Genomic DNA, 18400 nt, shown 5'->3' with positions numbered 1-18400 from the left:
TCAGAAATTCAATGGTTGTCAGGTATTTTGGAAAACCCTTGACTATTTAAGCTACATCTGAGACCCACAACACCTCTCCCGGATGGGCTCGAACTAACAACTTTTCGGTTAACAGCCGAACGCGCTAACCATTGCACCACGGAAGCCCAAAAATTAAATGGTCGTCAAGTATTGCTGAAAAACTTTGGCTTTTTACGCTACATCTGAGACCTCACAACACCGCTCCCGGATGGGCTCGAACCACCAACCTTTCGGTTAACAGCCGAACGCGATAACCATTGCGCAACGGAAGCCCAAAAATTAAATGGACGTCAGGTATTGTGGAAAAACTTTGACTTTTTACGCTACATCTGAGACCCCACAACATCTCTCCCGGGTGTGCTCGAACCACCAACCTTTCGGTTAACAGCCGAACGCGCTAAGCATTGCGCCACGGAAGCCCAAAAATTAAACGTTCGTCAGGTATTGTGCAAAAACACTGACTTTTTACGTTACATCTGAGACCTCACAACACCGCTCCCTTGTGGGCTCGAACCACCAACCTTTCGGTTAACAGCCGAACGCGATAACCATTGCGCAACGGAAGCCCAAATATTAAATGTTCGCCTGGTATTGTGGAAAAACCCTGAATTTTTACGTTACATCTGAGACCTCACAACACCGCTCCCGGATGGGCTCGAACTAACAACCTTTCGGTTAACAGCCGAACGCTCTAACCATTGCACCACGGAAGCCCAAAAATTAAATGGTCGTCAAGTATTGTTGAAAAACTTTGGCTTTTTACGTTACATTTGATATCTCACAACACCGCTCCCGGGTGGGCTCGAACCACCAACTTTTCGGTTAACAGCCGAACGCGCTAACCATTGAGTCACGGAAGCTCAGAAATTAAATGTTTGTCAGGTATTGTGGAAAACTTATGCGTTTTTACGCTACATCTGCGACCCCACAACATCTGTCCCGGGTGGGCTCGAACCACCAACCTTTCGGTTAACAGCTATACGCGCTAACCATTGCGCCACGGAAGCCCAAAAATTAAACGTTCGTCAGGTATTGTGCAAAAACCCTGACTTTTTACGTTACATCTGAGGACTCACAACACCGCTCCCGGATGGACTCGAACTAACAACCTTTCGGTTAACAGCCGTACGCGCTAACCATTGCACCACGGAAGCCCAAAAATTAAATGGTCGTCAAGTATTGTTGAAAAACTTTGGCTTTTTACGTTACATTTGATATCTCACAACACCGCTCCCGGGTGGGCTCGAACCACCAACTTTTCGGTTAACAGCCGAACGCGCTAACTATTGAGCCACGGAAGCTCACACATTAAATGATTGTCAGGTATTGTGGAAAACTTATGACTTTTTACGCTACATCTGAGACCCCACAACATCTCTCCCGGGTGGGCTCGAACCACCAACCTTTCGGTTAACAGCCGAACGCGCTAACCATTGCTTCACGGAAGCTCAGAAATTAAATGGTTGTCAGGTATTGTGGAAAACTTATGACTTTTTACGCTACATCTGAGACCCCACAACACCGCTCCCGGATGGGCTCGAACCACCAAAATTTCGGTTAACAGCCGAACGCGCTAACCATTGCACCACGGAAGCCCAAAAATTAAATGGTCGTCAAGTATTGTTGAAAAACTTTGACTTTTTACGTTACAATTGATATCTCACAACACCGCTCCCGGGTGGGCTCGAACCACCAACTTTTCGGTTAACAGCCGAACGAGCTAACCATTGCGCCACGGAAGCCCAAAAATTAAATGGTCGTCAGGTATTGCTGAAAAACTTTGGCTTTTTACGTTACATTTGAGATCTCGCACCACCGCTCCCGGGTGGGCTTGACCCACCAACCTTTCGGTTAATAGACGAACACGCTAACCATTGAGCCACGGAAGCTCAGAAATTAAATGGTTGTCAGGTATTGTGGAAAATTTATGACTTTTTACGCTACATCTGAGACCCCACAACACCGCTCCCGGATGGGCTCGAACCACCAACCTTTCGGTTAACAGCTGAACGCGCTAACCTTTACGCCACGGAAGCCCAAAAATTAGATGTTCGTCAGGCATTGTGGAAAAACACCGACTTTTTACGTTACATCTGAGACCTCACAACACCGCTCCCGGATGGGCTCGAACCACCAACCTATCGGTTAACAGCCGAACGCGCTAACCATTGCGCCACGGAAGCCCAAAAATTAAATGTTCGTCTGGTATTGTGCAAAAACACTGACTTTTTACGTTACATCTGAGACCTCACAACACCGCTCCCGGGTGGGCTCGAACCACCAACCTTTCGGTTAACAGCCGAACGCGCTAACCATTGCTTCTCGGAAGCTCAGAAATTAAATGGTTGTCAGGTATTGTGGAAAACTTATGACTTTTTACGCTACATCTGAGACCCCACAACACCGCTCCCGGATGGGCTCGAACCACCAACCTTTCGGTTAACACCCGAACGCGATAACCATTGCGCAACGGAAGCCCAAAAATTAAATGGACGTCAGGTATTGTGGAAAAACTTTGACTTTTTGCGTTACATCTGAGACCTCACAACACCGCTCCCGGATGGGCTCGAACTAACAACCTTTCGGTTAACAGCCGAACGCGCTAACCATTGAGCCACGGAAGCTAAGAAAATAAATAATTGTCAGGTATTGTGGAAAACTTATGACTTTTTACGCTACATCTGAGACCCCACAACATCTCTCCCGGGTGGGCTCGAACCACCAACCTTTCGGTTAACACCCGAACGCGATAACCATTGCACCACGGAAGCCCAAAAATTAAATGGTCGTCAAGTATTATTGAAAAACTTTGGCTTTTTACGTTACAATTGATATCTCACAGCACCGCTCCCGGGTGGGCTCGAACCACCAACTTTTCGGTTAACATCCGAACGCGCTAACCATTGAGCCACGGAAGCTAAGAAAATCATTAATTGTCAGGTATTGTGGAAAACTTATGACTTTTTACGCTACATCTGAGACCCCACAACATCTCTCCCGGGTGGGCTCGAACCACCAACCTTTCGGTTAACAGCCGAACGCGCTAACCATTGCTTCACGGAAGCTCAGAAATTAAATGGTTGTCAGGTATTGTGGAAAACTTATGACTTTTTACGCTACATCTGAGACCCCACAACACCGCTCCCGGATGGGCTCGAACCACCAAAATTTCGGTTAACAGCCGAACGCGCTAACCATTGCACCACGGAAGCCCAAAAATTAAATGGTCGTCAAGTATTGTTGAAAAACTTTGACTTTTTACGTTACAATTGATATCTCACAACACCGCTCCCGGGTGGGCTCGAACCACCAACTTTTCGGTTAACAGCCGAACGAGCTAACCATTGCGCCACGGAAGCCCAAAAATTAAATGGTCGTCAGGTATTGCTGAAAAACTTTGGCTTTTTACGTTACATTTGAGATCTCGCACCACCGCTCCCGGGTGGGCTTGACCCACCAACCTTTCGGTTAATAGACGAACACGCTAACCATTAAGCCACGGAAGCTCAGAAATTAAATGGTTGTCAGGTATTGTGGAAAACTTATGACTTTTTACGCTACATCTGAGACCCCACAACACCGCTCCCGGATGGGCTCGAACCACCAACCTTTCGGTTAACAGCCGAACGCGCTAACCATTGCGCCACGGAAGCCCAAAAATTAAATGTTCGTCTGGTATTGTGCAAAAACACTGACTTTTTACGTTACATCTGAGACCTCACAACACCGCTCCCGGGTGGGCTCGAACCACCAACCTTTCGGTTAACAGCCGAACGCGCTAACCATTGCTTCACGGAAGCTCAGAAATTAAATGGTTGTCAGGTATTGTGGAAAACTTATGACTTTTTACGCTACATCTGAGACCCCACAACACCGCTCCCGGATGGGCTCGAACCACCAACCTTTCGGTTAACACCCGAACGCGATAACCATTGCGCAACGGAAGCCCAAAAATTAAATGGACGTCAGGTATTGTGGAAAAACTTTGACTTTTTGCGTTACATCTGAGACCTCACAACACCGCTCCCGGATGGGCTCGAACTAACAACCTTTCGGTTAACAGCCGAACGCGCTAACCATTGCACCACGGAAGCCCAAAAATTAAATGGTCGTCAAGTATTATTGAAAAACTTTGGCTTTTTACGTTACAATTGATATCTCACAGCACCGCTCCCGGGTGGGCTCGAACCACCAACTTTTCGGTTAACATCCGAACGCGCTAACCATTGAGCCACGGAAGCTAAGAAAATAAATAATTGTCAGGTATTGTGGAAAACTTATGACTTTTTACGCTACATCTGAGACCCCACAACATCTCTCCCGGGTGGGCTCGAACCACCAACCTTTCGGTTACCATCCGAACGCGCTAACCATTGCGCCACGGAAGCCCAAAAATTAGATGTTCGTCAGGCATTGTGGAAAAACACCGACTTTTTACGTTACATCTGAGACCTCACAACACCGCTCCCGGATGGGCTCGAACCACCAACCTATCGGTTAACAGCCGAACGCGCTAACCATTGCGCCACGGAAGCCCAAAAATTAAATGTTCGTCTGGTATTGTGCAAAAACACTGACTTTTTACGTTACATCTGAGACCTCACAACACCGCTCCCGGGTGGGCTCGAACCACCAACCTTTCGGTTAACAGCCGAACGCGCTAACCATTGCTTCTCGGAAGCTCAGAAATTAAATGGTTGTCAGGTATTGTGGAAAACTTATGACTTTTTACGCTACATCTGAGACCCCACAACACCGCTCCCGGATGGGCTCGAACCACCAACCTTTCGGTTAACACCCGAACGCGATAACCATTGCGCAACGGAAGCCCAAAAATTAAATGGACGTCAGGTATTGTGGAAAAACTTTGACTTTTTGCGTTACATCTGAGACCTCACAACACCGCTCCCGGATGGGCTCGAACTAACAACCTTTCGGTTAACAGCCGAACGCGCTAACCATTGAGCCACGGAAGCTAAGAAAATAAATAATTGTCAGGTATTGTGGAAAACTTATGACTTTTTACGCTACATCTGAGACCCCACAACATCTCTCCCGGGTGGGCTCGAACCACCAACCTTTCGGTTAACAGCCGAACGCGCTAACCATTGCTTCACGGAAGCTCAGAAATTAAATGGTTGTCAGGTATTGTGGAAAACTTATGACTTTTTACGCTACATCTGAGACCCCACAACACCGCTCCCGGATGGGCTCGAACCACCAAAATTTCGGTTAACAGCCGAACGCGCTAACCATTGCACCACGGAAGCCCAAAAATTAAATGGTCGTCAAGTATTGTTGAAAAACTTTGACTTTTTACGTTACAATTGATATCTCACAACACCGCTCCCGGGTGGGCTCGAACCACCAACTTTTCGGTTAACAGCCGAACGAGCTAACCATTGCGCCACGGAAGCCCAAAAATTAAATGGTCGTCAGGTATTGCTGAAAAACTTTGGCTTTTTACGTTACATTTGAGATCTCGCACCACCGCTCCCGGGTGGGCTTGACCCACCAACCTTTCGGTTAATAGACGAACACGCTAACCATTGAGCCACGGAAGCTCAGAAATTAAATGGTTGTCAGGTATTGTGGAAAACTTATGACTTTTTACGCTACATCTGAGACCCCACAACACCGCTCCCGGATGGGCTCGAACCACCAACCTTTCGGTTAACAGCCGAACGCGCTAACCATTGCGCCACGGAAGCCCAAAAATTAAATGTTCGTCTGGTATTGTGCAAAAACACTGACTTTTTACGTTACATCTGAGACCTCACAACACCGCTCCCGGGTGGGCTCGAACCACCAACCTTTCGGTTACCATCCGAACGCGCTAACCATTGCGCCACGGAAGCCCAAAAATTAAACGTTCGTCAGGTATTGTTCAAAAACACTGACTTTTTACGTTACATCTGAGACCTCACAACACCGCTCCCGGGTGGGCTCGAACCACCAACCTTTCGGTTAACAGCCGAACTCGATAACCATTGCGCAACAGAAGCCCAAATATTAAATGTTCGTCTGGTATTGTGGAAAAACCCTGACTTTTTACGTTACATCTGAGGACTCACAACACCGCTCCCGGATGGACTCGAACTAACAACCTTTCGGTTAACAGCCGTACGCGCTAACCATTGCACCACGGAAGCCCAAAAATAAAATGGTCGTCAAGTATTGTTGAAAAACTTTGGCTTTTTACGTTACATTTGATATCTCACAACACCGCTCCCGGGTGTGCTCGAACCACCAACTTTTCGGTTAACATCCGAACAAGCTAACCATTGAGCCACGGAAGCTAAGAAAATAAATAATTGTCAGTTATTGTGGAAAACTTATGACTTTTTACGCTACATCTGAGACCCCACAACACCGCTCCCGGATGGGCTCGAACCACCAACCTTTCGGTTAACACCCGAACGCGATAACCATTGCACCACGGAAGCCCAAAAATTAAATGGTCGTCAAGTATTATTGAAAAACTTTGGCTTTTTACGTTACAATTGATATCTCACAGCACCGCTCCCGGGTGGGCTCGAACCACCAACTTTTCGGTTAACATCCGAACGCGCTAACCATTGAGCCACGGAAGCTAAGAAAATCATTAATTGTCAGGTATTGTGGAAAACTTATGACTTTTTACGCTACATCTGAGACCCCACAACATCTCTCCCGGGTGGGCTCGAACCACCAACCTTTCGGTTAACAGCCGAACGCGCTAACCATTGCTTCACGGAAGCTCAGAAATTAAATGGTTGTCAGGTATTGTGGAAAACTTATGACTTTTTACGCTACATCTGAGACCCCACAACACCGCTCCCGGATGGGCTCGAACCACCAAAATTTCGGTTAACAGCCGAACGCGCTAACCATTGCACCACGGAAGCCCAAAAATTAAATGGTCGTCAAGTATTGTTGAAAAACTTTGACTTTTTACGTTACAATTGATATCTCACAACACCGCTCCCGGGTGGGCTCGAACCACCAACTTTTCGGTTAACAGCCGAACGAGCTAACCATTGCGCCACGGAAGCCCAAAAATTAAATGGTCGTCAGGTATTGCTGAAAAACTTTGGCTTTTTACGTTACATTTGAGATCTCGCACCACCGCTCCCGGGTGGGCTTGACCCACCAACCTTTCGGTTAATAGACGAACACGCTAACCATTGAGCCACGGAAGCTCAGAAATTAAATGGTTGTCAGGTATTGTGGAAAACTTATGACTTTTTACGCTACATCTGAGACCCCACAACACCGCTCCCGGATGGGCTCGAACCACCAACCTTTCGGTTAACAGCCGAACGCGCTAACCATTGCGCCACGGAAGCCCAAAAATTAAATGTTCGTCTGGTATTGTGCAAAAACACTGACTTTTTACGTTACATCTGAGACCTCACAACACCGCTCCCGGGTGGGCTCGAACCACCAACCTTTCGGTTAACAGCCGAACGCGCTAACCATTGCTTCTCGGAAGCTCAGAAATTAAATGGTTGTCAGGTATTGTGGAAAACTTATGACTTTTTACGCTACATCTGAGACCCCACAACACCGCTCCCGGATGGGCTCGAACCACCAACCTTTCGGTTAACACCCGAACGCGATAACCATTGCGCAACGGAAGCCCAAAAATTAAATGGACGTCAGGTATTGTGGAAAAACTTTGACTTTTTGCGTTACATCTGAGACCTCACAACACCGCTCCCGGATGGGCTCGAACTAACAACCTTTCGGTTAACAGCCGAACGCGCTAACCATTGCACCACGGAAGCCCAAAAATTAAATGGTCGTCAAGTATTATTGAAAAACTTTGGCTTTTTACGTTACAATTGATATCTCACAGCACCGCTCCCGGGTGGGCTCGAACCACCAACTTTTCGGTTAACATCCGAACGCGCTAACCATTGAGCCACGGAAGCTAAGAAAATAAATAATTGTCAGGTATTGTGGAAAACTTATGACTTTTTACGCTACATCTGAGACCCCACAACATCTCTCCCGGGTGGGCTCGAACCACCAACCTTTCTGTTACCATCCGAACGCGCTAACCATTGCGCCACGGAAGCCCAAAAATTAGATGTTCGTCAGGCATTGTGGAAAAACACCGACTTTTTACGTTACATCTGAGACCTCACAACACCGCTCCCGGATGGGCTCGAACCACCAACCTATCGGTTAACAGCCGAACGCGCTAACCATTGCGCCACGGAAGCCCAAAAATTAAATGTTCGTCTGGTATTGTGCAAAAACACTGACTTTTTACGTTACATCTGAGACCTCACAACACCGCTCCCGGGTGGGCTCGAACCACCAACCTTTCGGTTAACAGCCGAACGCGCTAACCATTGCTTCTCGGAAGCTCAGAAATTAAATGGTTGTCAGGTATTGTGGAAAACTTATGACTTTTTACGCTACATCTGAGACCCCACAACACCGCTCCCGGATGGGCTCGAACCACCAACCTTTCGGTTAACACCCGAACGCGATAACCATTGCGCAACGGAAGCCCAAAAATTAAATGGACGTCAGGTATTGTGGAAAAACTTTGACTTTTTGCGTTACATCTGAGACCTCACAACACCGCTCCCGGATGGGCTCGAACTAACAACCTTTCGGTTAACAGCCGAACGCGCTAACCATTGAGCCACGGAAGCTAAGAAAATAAATAATTGTCAGGTATTGTGGAAAACTTATGACTTTTTACGCTACATCTGAGACCCCACAACATCTCTCCCGGGTGGGCTCGAACCACCAACCTTTCGGTTAACAGCCGAACGCGCTAACCATTGCTTCACGGAAGCTCAGAAATTAAATGGTTGTCAGGTATTGTGGAAAACTTATGACTTTTTACGCTACATCTGAGACCCCACAACACCGCTCCCGGATGGGCTCGAACCACCAACCTTTCGGTTAACACCCGAACGCGATAACCATTGCACCACGGAAGCCCAAAAATTAAATGGTCGTCAAGTATTATTGAAAAACTTTGGCTTTTTACGTTACAATTGATATCTCACAGCACCGCTCCCGGGTGGGCTCGAACCACCAACTTTTCGGTTAACATCCGAACGCGCTAACCATTGAGCCACGGAAGCTAAGAAAATCATTAATTGTCAGGTATTGTGGAAAACTTATGACTTTTTACGCTACATCTGAGACCCCACAACATCTCTCCCGGGTGGGCTCGAACCACCAACCTTTCGGTTAACAGCCGAACGCGCTAACCATTGCTTCACGGAAGCTCAGAAATTAAATGGTTGTCAGGTATTGTGGAAAACTTATGACTTTTTACGCTACATCTGAGACCCCACAACACCGCTCCCGGATGGGCTCGAACCACCAAAATTTCGGTTAACAGCCGAACGCGCTAACCATTGCACCACGGAAGCCCAAAAATTAAATGGTCGTCAAGTATTGTTGAAAAACTTTGACTTTTTACGTTACAATTGATATCTCACAACACCGCTCCCGGGTGGGCTCGAACCACCAACTTTTCGGTTAACAGCCGAACGAGCTAACCATTGCGCCACGGAAGCCCAAAAATTAAATGGTCGTCAGGTATTGCTGAAAAACTTTGGCTTTTTACGTTACATTTGAGATCTCGCACCACCGCTCCCGGGTGGGCTTGACCCACCAACCTTTCGGTTAATAGACGAACACGCTAACCATTGAGCCACGGAAGCTCAGAAATTAAATGGTTGTCAGGTATTGTGGAAAACTTATGACTTTTTACGCTACATCTGAGACCCCACAACACCGCTCCCGGATGGGCTCGAACCACCAACCTTTCGGTTAACAGCCGAACGCGCTAACCATTGCGCCACGGAAGCCCAAAAATTAAATGTTCGTCTGGTATTGTGCAAAAACACTGACTTTTTACGTTACATCTGAGACCTCACAACACCGCTCCCGGGTGGGCTCGAACCACCAACCTTTCGGTTACCATCCGAACGCGCTAACCATTGCGCCACGGAAGCCCAAAAATTAAACGTTCGTCAGGTATTGTTCAAAAACACTGACTTTTTACGTTACATCTGAGACCTCACAACACCGCTCCCGGGTGGGCTCGAACCACCAACCTTTCGGTTAACAGCCGAACTCGATAACCATTGCGCAACAGAAGCCCAAATATTAAATGTTCGTCTGGTATTGTGGAAAAACCCTGACTTTTTACGTTACATCTGAGGACTCACAACACCGCTCCCGGATGGACTCGAACTAACAACCTTTCGGTTAACAGCCGTACGCGCTAACCATTGCACCACGGAAGCCCAAAAATAAAATGGTCGTCAAGTATTGTTGAAAAACTTTGGCTTTTTACGTTACATTTGATATCTCACAACACCGCTCCCGGGTGTGCTCGAACCACCAACTTTTCGGTTAACATCCGAACAAGCTAACCATTGAGCCACGGAAGCTAAGAAAATAAATAATTGTCAGGTATTGTGGAAAACTTATGACTTTTTACGCTACATCTGAGACCCCACAACATCTCTCCCGGGTGGGCTCGAACCACCAACCTTTCGGTTAACAGCCGAACGCGCTAACCATTGCTTCACGGAAGCTCAGAAATTAAATGGTTGTCAGGTATTGTGGAAAACTTATGACTTTTTACGCTACATCTGAGACCCCACAACACCGCTCCCGGATGGGCTCGAACCACCAAAATTTCGGTTAACAGCCGAACGCGATAACCATTGCGCAACGGAAGCCCAAAAATTAAATGGACGTCAGGTATTGTGGAAAAACTTTGACTTTTTGCATTACATCTGAGACCTCACAACACCGCTCCCGGATGGGCTCGAACTAACAACCTTTCGGTTAACAGCCGAACGCGCTAACCATTGCACCACGGAAGCCCAAAAATTAAATGGTCGTCAAGTATTGTTGAAAAACTTTGGCTTTTTACGTTACAATTGATATCTCACAACACCGCTCCCGGGTGGGCTCGAACCACCAACTTTTCGGTTAACATCCGAACGCGCTAACCATTGAGCCACGGAAGCTAAGAAAATAAATAATTGTCAGGTATTGTGGAAAACTTATGACTTTTTACGCTACATCTGAGACCCCACAACATCCCTCCCGGGTGGGCTCGAACCACCAACCTTTCGGTTACCAGCCGAACGCGCTAACCATTGCGCCACGGAAGCCCAAAAATTAAACGTTCGTCAGGTATTGTGCAAAAACACTGACTTTTTACGTTACATCTGAGACCTCACAACACCGCTCCCGGGTGGGCTCGAACCACCAACCTTTCGGTTAACAGCCGAACTCGATAACCATTGCGCAAACAGAAGCCCAAATATTAAATGTTCGTCTGGTATTGTGGAAAAACCCTGACTTTTTACGTTACATCTGAGGACTCACAACACCGCTCCCGGATGGACTCGAACTAACAACTTTTCGGTTAACAGCCGTACGCGCTAACCATTGCACCACGGAAGCCGAAAAATTAAATGGTCGTCAAGTATTGTTGAAAAACTTTGGCTTTTTACGTTACATTTGAGATCTCATAACACCACTCCCGGTTTGACTCGAAATACCAACCTTTCGGTTAACAGCCGAACGCGCTAACCATTGAGCCACGGAAGCCCAAAAATTAAATGGTCTTCAGGTATTGTGGAAAAACTTATGAATTTTTACGCTACATCTGAGACCCCACAACACCTCTCCCGGATGGGCTTGAACCACCAAACTTTCGGTTAACAAATGAACGTGATAATCATTGCGCAACGGAAGCCCAAAAATGAAATGGTCGTCAGGTTTTGAGGAAAACCTTTGACTTTTTACGTCACATCTGAGACCTCACAACACCGCTCCCGAATGGGCTCGAACCAACAACCTTTCGGATAACAGCTGAACGCGCTAACCATTGAGCCACGGAAGCTCTGAAATTAAATGGTCGTCAGGTATTGTGGAAAAACTTTTACTTTTTACGTCACATCTGAGACCTCACAACACCGCTCCCGGATGGGCTCGAACCACCAACCTTTCGGTTAACAGCCGAACGCGCTAACCATTGCGCCACGGAAGCCTAAAAATTAAATGGTCGTCAGGTACTGTGGAAAAACTTGGCTTTTTACGTCACATCTGAGATCTCACAATACCGCTCCCGGGTGGTCTCGAACCTCCAACCTTTCGGTTAACAGCCCAACGCGCTAACCATCGAGCCACGGAAGCTCAGAAATTAAATGGTTGTCAGGTATAGTAGAAAACTTATGACTTTTTTACGTTACATCTGAGAACTCCACACCTCTCCAAGTTGGGCTCGAACCACCAACCTTTCGAATAACAGCTGAACGCGCTAACCATTGCACCACAGAAGCCCAAAAATTAAATGGTCGTCAAGTAATGTATAAAAACTTTGGCTTTTTACGTCACATCTGAGACCTCACAACACCGCTCCCGGGTGGGCTCGTACCCTGGTCTCAGATGTTACGTAAAAAGTCAGTGTTTTTCAACCATACCTGACGACCATTTAATTTTTGGCCTTCCGTGGCGCAATGGTTAGCGCGTTCATCTGTTAACCGAAAGGTTGGTGGTTCCAGCCCACCCGGGAGAGGTGTTGTGGGGTGGGGTCTCAGATGTAGCGTAAAAAGTCATAAGTTTTCCACAATACCTGACGACCATTTAATTTTTGGGCTTCCGTGGCGCAATGGTAAGCGCGTTACGCTGTTATTCGAAAGGTTGGTGGTTCGAGCCCACCTGGGAGCGGTGTTGTGAGGTCTCAAATGTAACGTCAAAAGACAAAGTTTGTCAACAATACCTGACGACATTTAATTTTTAGGCTTCCGTGGCGCAATTGTTAGCGCGTTCATCTGTTAACCGAAAGGTTGGTGGTTCAAGCCTACCCGGGAGCGGTGTTGTGAGGTGTCAGATGTAACGTAAAAAGTCAGAGTTTTTCCACAATACCTGACAACCATTTAATTTTTGGGCTTCCGTGGCGCAATGGTTAGCGCGTTCGGCTGTTAACCGAAAGGTTGGTGGTTCGAGCCCATCCGGGAGCGGTGTTGTGAGGTCTCAGATGTAACGTAAAAAGTCGGTGTTTTTCCACAATGCCTGACGATCACCTAATTTTCGGGCTTCCGTGGCGCATTGGTTTGCTCGTTCAGCTGTTAACCGAAAGGTTGGTGGTTCGAGCCCACCCATGAGAGGTGTTGTAGGGTCTCAGATGTAGCGTAAAAAGTCATAAGATTTCCACAATACCTGACATCCGTTTAATTTTTGGGCTTCCGGTGCGCAATGGTTAGCGCGTTCAGTTGTTAACCGAAAAATTGGTGGTTCAAACCCACCCAGGAGAGGTGTTGTGGGGTCTCAGATGTAGCGTAAAAAGTCATACGTTTTCCACAATACCGGACAACCATTGAATTTCTGAGCTTCCGTGGCGCAATGGTTAGCGCGTTCGGCTGTTAACCGAAAGGTTGGTGGTTCGAGCCCACCCGGGAGCGGTGTTGTGAGATATCAAATGTAACGTAAAAAGCCAAAGTTTTTCAACAATACTTGACGACCATTTAATTTTTGGGCTTCCGTTTGTGCAATGGTTAGCGCGTTCGGCTGTTAACCGAAAGGTTGGTGGTTCGAGCCCACCAGGGAGCGGTGTTGTGAGGTCTCAGATGTAACGTAAAAAGTCAGTGTTTTTGCACAATACCAGACGAACATTTAATTTTTGGGGTTCCGTGGCGCAATGGTTAGCGCGTTCGGCTGTTAACCGAAAGGTTGGTGGTTCGAGCCCATCCGGGAGCGGTGTTGTGAGGTCTCAGATGTAACGTAAAAAGTCAGTGTTTTTGCACAATACCAGACGAACATTTAATTTTTGGGGTTCCGTGGCGCAATGGTTAGCTTATTCGGCTGTTAACCGAAAGGTTGGTGGTTCGAGCCCATCCCGGGGCGTTGTTGTGGAGTCTCAGATGTGACGTAAAAAGTCATAAGTTTTCTACAATACCTGACAACATTTTAAATTTTAAGCTTCCGTGGCGCAATGCTTAGTGCGTTCGGCTGTTAACCAAAAGGGTGGTGGTTCGAGCCCATCCGGGAGCGGTGTTGTGAGGCGTCAGCTGTAACCCAGAATATAAAAGTTTTTCCACAATACCTGAAGACCATTTAATTTTTGGGCTTCCTTTGCGCAATGGTTATCGCGTTCATCTGTTAACCGAACGGTTGGCTGTTCGAGCCCACCCGGGAGCGGTGTTGTGAGATCTCAAATGTAACGTAAAAAGTCAAAGTTTTTCCACAATACCTGACGAACGTTTAATATTTGGGCTTCCGTTGCGCAATGGTTATCGCGTTCATCTGTTAACCGAAAGGTTGGTGGTTCCAGCCCACCCGGGAGAGGTGTTGTGGGGTCTCAGATGTAGCGTAAAAAGTCATAAGTTTTCCACAATACATGACAACCTTTCAAATTCTAATTTTCCGTGGCGCAATGCTTAGTGCGTTCGGCTGTTAACCGAATGGTTGGTGGTTCCAGCCCATCCGGGAGCGGTGTTGTGAGGTCTCAGATGTGACGTAAAAAGTCAAAGTTTTTCCACAATACCTGACAACCATTTAATTTCTGAGCTTCCGTGGCTCAATGGTTAGCGCGTTTGGCTGTTAACCGAAAGGTTGGTCGTTCGAGCCCACCCGGGAGCGGTGTTGTGAGATCTCAAATGTAACGTGAAAAGTCAAAGTTTTTCCACAATACCTGACAACATTTTAAATTCTAAGCTTCCGTGGCGCAATGCTTAGTGCGTTCGGCTGTTAACCGAAAGGTTGGTGGTTCGAGCCCATCCGGGAGCGGTGTTGTGAGGTCTCGGATGTGTCGTAAAAAGTCAAAGTTTTTCCACAATACCTGACAACCATTGAATTTCTGAGCTTCCTTGGCTCAATGGTTAGCGCGTTCGGCTGTTTACTGAAAGGTTGGTGGTTCAATTCAATTCAATTCAAAATGTTTATTTTATTTGCATTACAGATACAGTATACCACGGGGCTAAGTCACATTGTGACTTGTAAGCCCCGTGCCTATCTGTTTAATTTAATATAACAATTTTAATTTAATCAAATAAAAATAGATTTAACAACTGTGTCTTATAATAAATAATGTTAAAGATTCGTGAAAAAACTTAATGTATATATGTTATATCCACTTGAAATTAAACAATGGCATGGTATAACATAAAAAATTTAACAATGGGTTATGCCAAAGGTGGCTTTATAAAAACAAATTAAATAAAAAAGTAAAGGTTTTGTTATTTTTTTCCAATATTAGTGATTTTATAGTCTTTTTAAATCTAAATAAATTCGGTTTGGCTTGAATTTCTGGTGATATTGTGTTATATAATTATATTCCCGAATAAAAGATAGACGTGAATTTTTTTGAAGTGTTACATTTAGGTAAATCTAATAGATCTAATGATCTTGTATGTCTATTTTTCTGGTTTATCTTTACTAGGCTATTTTCACGCTTAATGTTTGTGTGTATGAAAGATAAGCTATTATACTGTATACTCTCTTGTATGTTTAGAATTTTTGCCCTAGTAAAGTACTCTTGGGTATGGTCTCTAAATGATAAGTTATATATTGATCTAATTGCCCTTTTTTGTAGGATATGTATCCTGTTTTGATTAGCTTTTGTTGTGTTGCCCCAGAATTGTATTCCATAAGATAGCACCGAATTAAATAATGCGTGGTATATTTCAATTAGAATATTTCTGGGTACCATTTTACTACAATGGTAAAGTAATCCATTCACTCGGGCTAATTTTGAGCTAATTATATTAACATGGCTGTCCCAGGTCAGGTGTTTATCAAAGTATAGGCCTAGATATTTGTATTTATCTACTATTTTAATTTTTTCCTTATTTAGTTCGATACCATTTAGTACCCTACTGACATCTTTACCTCTATTATGGAATATTATGCATTCCGTTTTTTTTATATTAAGGAGAAGCCCGTTATTTGTGATCCACTTAAATATTTTATCTAGGTAGTAGTTTGTTTGATCTATTGCATTTATTGTGTTTGCGGATTTACATAAAAGGAGCGCGTCATCTGCGTACATGAACATGTTACCAGACGGTGCCTGTTTAATGAGGTCATTTATAAATAGATTAAATAAGAGTGGTGATATTATAGAGCCCTGGGGAACTCCAGATATTAATTGACTTGGCGCCGATAAATCCTTTCCCACTCTAGTGTAGCATTGTCTATTTTCTAGGTAGCTTTTTAGCCACGCACTTGCAGTTCCTCTGATCCCTTGTTTGTATAGTTTGTTTAGTAGATGTTCATGATCTACACTATCGAAAGCTTTTCGGAGATCCAGAAAAACGCCCACACAGATTTCACTTTGATCAAATGCCTCTAGTATATATTTGTATGCTCCCCCTAATGCTTCCATTGTACCATTCCCACTACGGAAACCAAATTGAAATTCCGATAATATGTTAAATTTCTCCACGAACGAGTTGAGTCGCACGTGAAAGGCTTTATCAAATATTTTTGCTATAATAGATAGAAGGGAAATAGGGCGATAATTTGACGGAGTTTTTGGGTCGTCTTTTTTAAAAATTGGAACTATTATGGTTTTTTTTAGATTTTCTGGATAGATACCTAGATTGAAGGATAAGTTAATTAGGTATTTAAGAGGGGTTATTATGCTTTCTATCACTATTTTCAGCGGCTTAGCTTTTATGCCGTCAAAGCCAGATGATGAGTTATTTTGGAGAGAGTTAATTATGGTTACAAGTTCTGCTTCGTCGGTTTCGTACAGAGCCATTGTGTTGGGGTTAAGTTCGAGAAAGTTTAGTGATTTAACATTAACTGGTTTAGCTTCATTGCTAGTAAAATATTCGAGCCCATCCGGGAGCGGTGTTGTGAGGTCTCAGATGTGACGTAAAAAGTCAAAGTTTTTCCACAATACCTGACGACGATATAATTTTGGGCTTCCGTTGCGCAATGGTTATCGCGTTCATCTGTTAACCGAAAGGTTGGTGGTTCGAGCCCACCCGGGAGCGGTGTTGTGAGATCTCAAAAGTAACGTAAAAAGCCAAACTTTTTCCACAATACCTGACAACATTTTAAATTCTAAGCTTCCATTGCGCAATGCTTAGTGCGTTCGGCTGTTAACCGAAAGGTCGGTGGTTCGAGCCCATCCGGGAGCGGTGTTGTGAGGCCTCAGATGTGACGTAAATAGTCAAAGTTTTCCCACAATACCTGACGAACGTTTATTTTTTGGGCTTCCGTGGCGCAATGGTTAGCGCATTCGGCTGTTAACCGAAAGGTTGGTGGTTCGAGCCTATCCCGGAGCGGTGTTGTGAGATCTCAGATGTGACGTAAAAAGTAAAAGTTTTTCCACAATACCTGACGACGATATAATTTTTGGGCTTCCGTTGCGCAATGGTTATCGCGTTCATCTGTTAACCGAAAGGTTGGTGGTTCAAGCTCACCCAGGAGAGGTGTTGTGGGGTCTCAGATGTAGCGTAAAAAGTCATAAGTTTTCCACAATACCGGACAACCATTGAATTTCCGAGCTTCCGTGGCGCAATGGTTAGCGCGTTCGGCTGTTAACCGAAAGGTTGGTGGTTCGAGCCCACCCGGGAGCGGTGTTGTGAGATATCAAATGTAACGTAAAAAGCCAAAGTTTTTCAACAATACTTGACGACCATTTAATTTTTGGGCTTCCGTGGTGCAATGGTTAGCGCGTTCGGCTCTTAACCGAAAGGTTGGTGGTTCGAGCCCATCCGGGAGCGGTGTTGTGAGGTCTCAGATGTAACGTAAAACGTCGGAGCTTTTCCACAATGCCTGACGAAAATCAAATTTTTGGGCTTCCGTGGCGTAAAGTTTAGCGCGTTCAGCTGTTAACCGAAAGGTTGGTGGTTCGAGCCCACCCGGGAGAGATGTTGTGGGGTCTCAGATGTAGCGTAAAAAGTCAAAAGTTTTCCACAATACCTGACAACCATTTAATTTCTGAGCTTCCGTGGCTCAATGGTTAGCGCGTTCGGCTATTAACCGAAAGGTTGGTGGGTCGAGCCCACCCGGGAGCGGTGTTGCGAGATCTCAAATGTAACGTAAAAAGCCAAAGTTTTTCAGCAATACCTGACGACCATTTAATTTTTGGGCTTCCGTGGCGCAATGGTTAGCGCGTTCGGCTGTTAACCGAAAGGTTGGTGGTTCGAGCCCATCCGGGAGCGGTGTTGTGAGGTCTCAGATGTGACGTAAAAAGTCAAAGTTTTTCCACAATACCTGACAACCATTGAATTTCTGAGCTTCCGTGGCTCAATGGTTAGCGCGTTCGGCTGTTAACTGAAAGGTTGGTGGTTCGAGCCCATCCGGGAGCGGTGTTGTGAGGCCTCAATGTGACGTAAAAAGTCAAAGTTTTCCCACAATACCTGACGAACGTTTATTTTTT

General features: G+C 45.6%; 6 non-coding genes across 6 annotated transcripts; 2 read left to right on the top strand and 4 right to left on the bottom strand.

Moving 5' to 3' along the window:
* Positions 1-4336: 4336 nt before the first annotated feature.
* Positions 4337-4409, bottom strand: TRNAT-GGU (transfer RNA threonine (anticodon GGU)). Its single transcript has one exon. It is a non-coding gene; the product is annotated as a tRNA-Thr (tRNA).
* Positions 4410-5806: 1397 nt separating this feature from the next.
* On the bottom strand, positions 5807-5879 carry TRNAT-GGU (transfer RNA threonine (anticodon GGU)). Its single transcript has one exon. It is a non-coding gene; the product is annotated as a tRNA-Thr (tRNA).
* Positions 5880-9922: 4043 nt separating this feature from the next.
* TRNAT-GGU (transfer RNA threonine (anticodon GGU)) lies at positions 9923-9995 on the bottom strand. The gene has a single exon. It is a non-coding gene; the product is annotated as a tRNA-Thr (tRNA).
* Positions 9996-11098: 1103 nt separating this feature from the next.
* Positions 11099-11171, bottom strand: TRNAT-GGU (transfer RNA threonine (anticodon GGU)). The gene has a single exon. It is a non-coding gene; the product is annotated as a tRNA-Thr (tRNA).
* A 6497-nt stretch (positions 11172-17668) lies between these two features.
* Positions 17669-17741, top strand: TRNAK-CUU (transfer RNA lysine (anticodon CUU)). Its single transcript has one exon. It is a non-coding gene; the product is annotated as a tRNA-Lys (tRNA).
* A 221-nt stretch (positions 17742-17962) lies between these two features.
* On the top strand, positions 17963-18035 carry TRNAN-AUU (transfer RNA asparagine (anticodon AUU)). Its single transcript has one exon. It is a non-coding gene; the product is annotated as a tRNA-Asn (tRNA).
* The last annotated feature ends 365 nt before the right edge of the window (positions 18036-18400 follow it).

This window comes from Phalangium opilio, unplaced genomic scaffold, assembly GCF_054372755.1.
Source record: "Phalangium opilio isolate 3A_F unplaced genomic scaffold, DU_Popi_V2 ptg001170l_1, whole genome shotgun sequence".
In the NCBI taxonomy this organism is placed as follows: Eukaryota; Metazoa; Arthropoda; class Arachnida; order Opiliones; family Phalangiidae; genus Phalangium; species Phalangium opilio.
The sequence above is the reverse complement of the archived record's forward strand: the minus strand, read 5'-3'. Positions and strand labels throughout refer to the sequence as shown.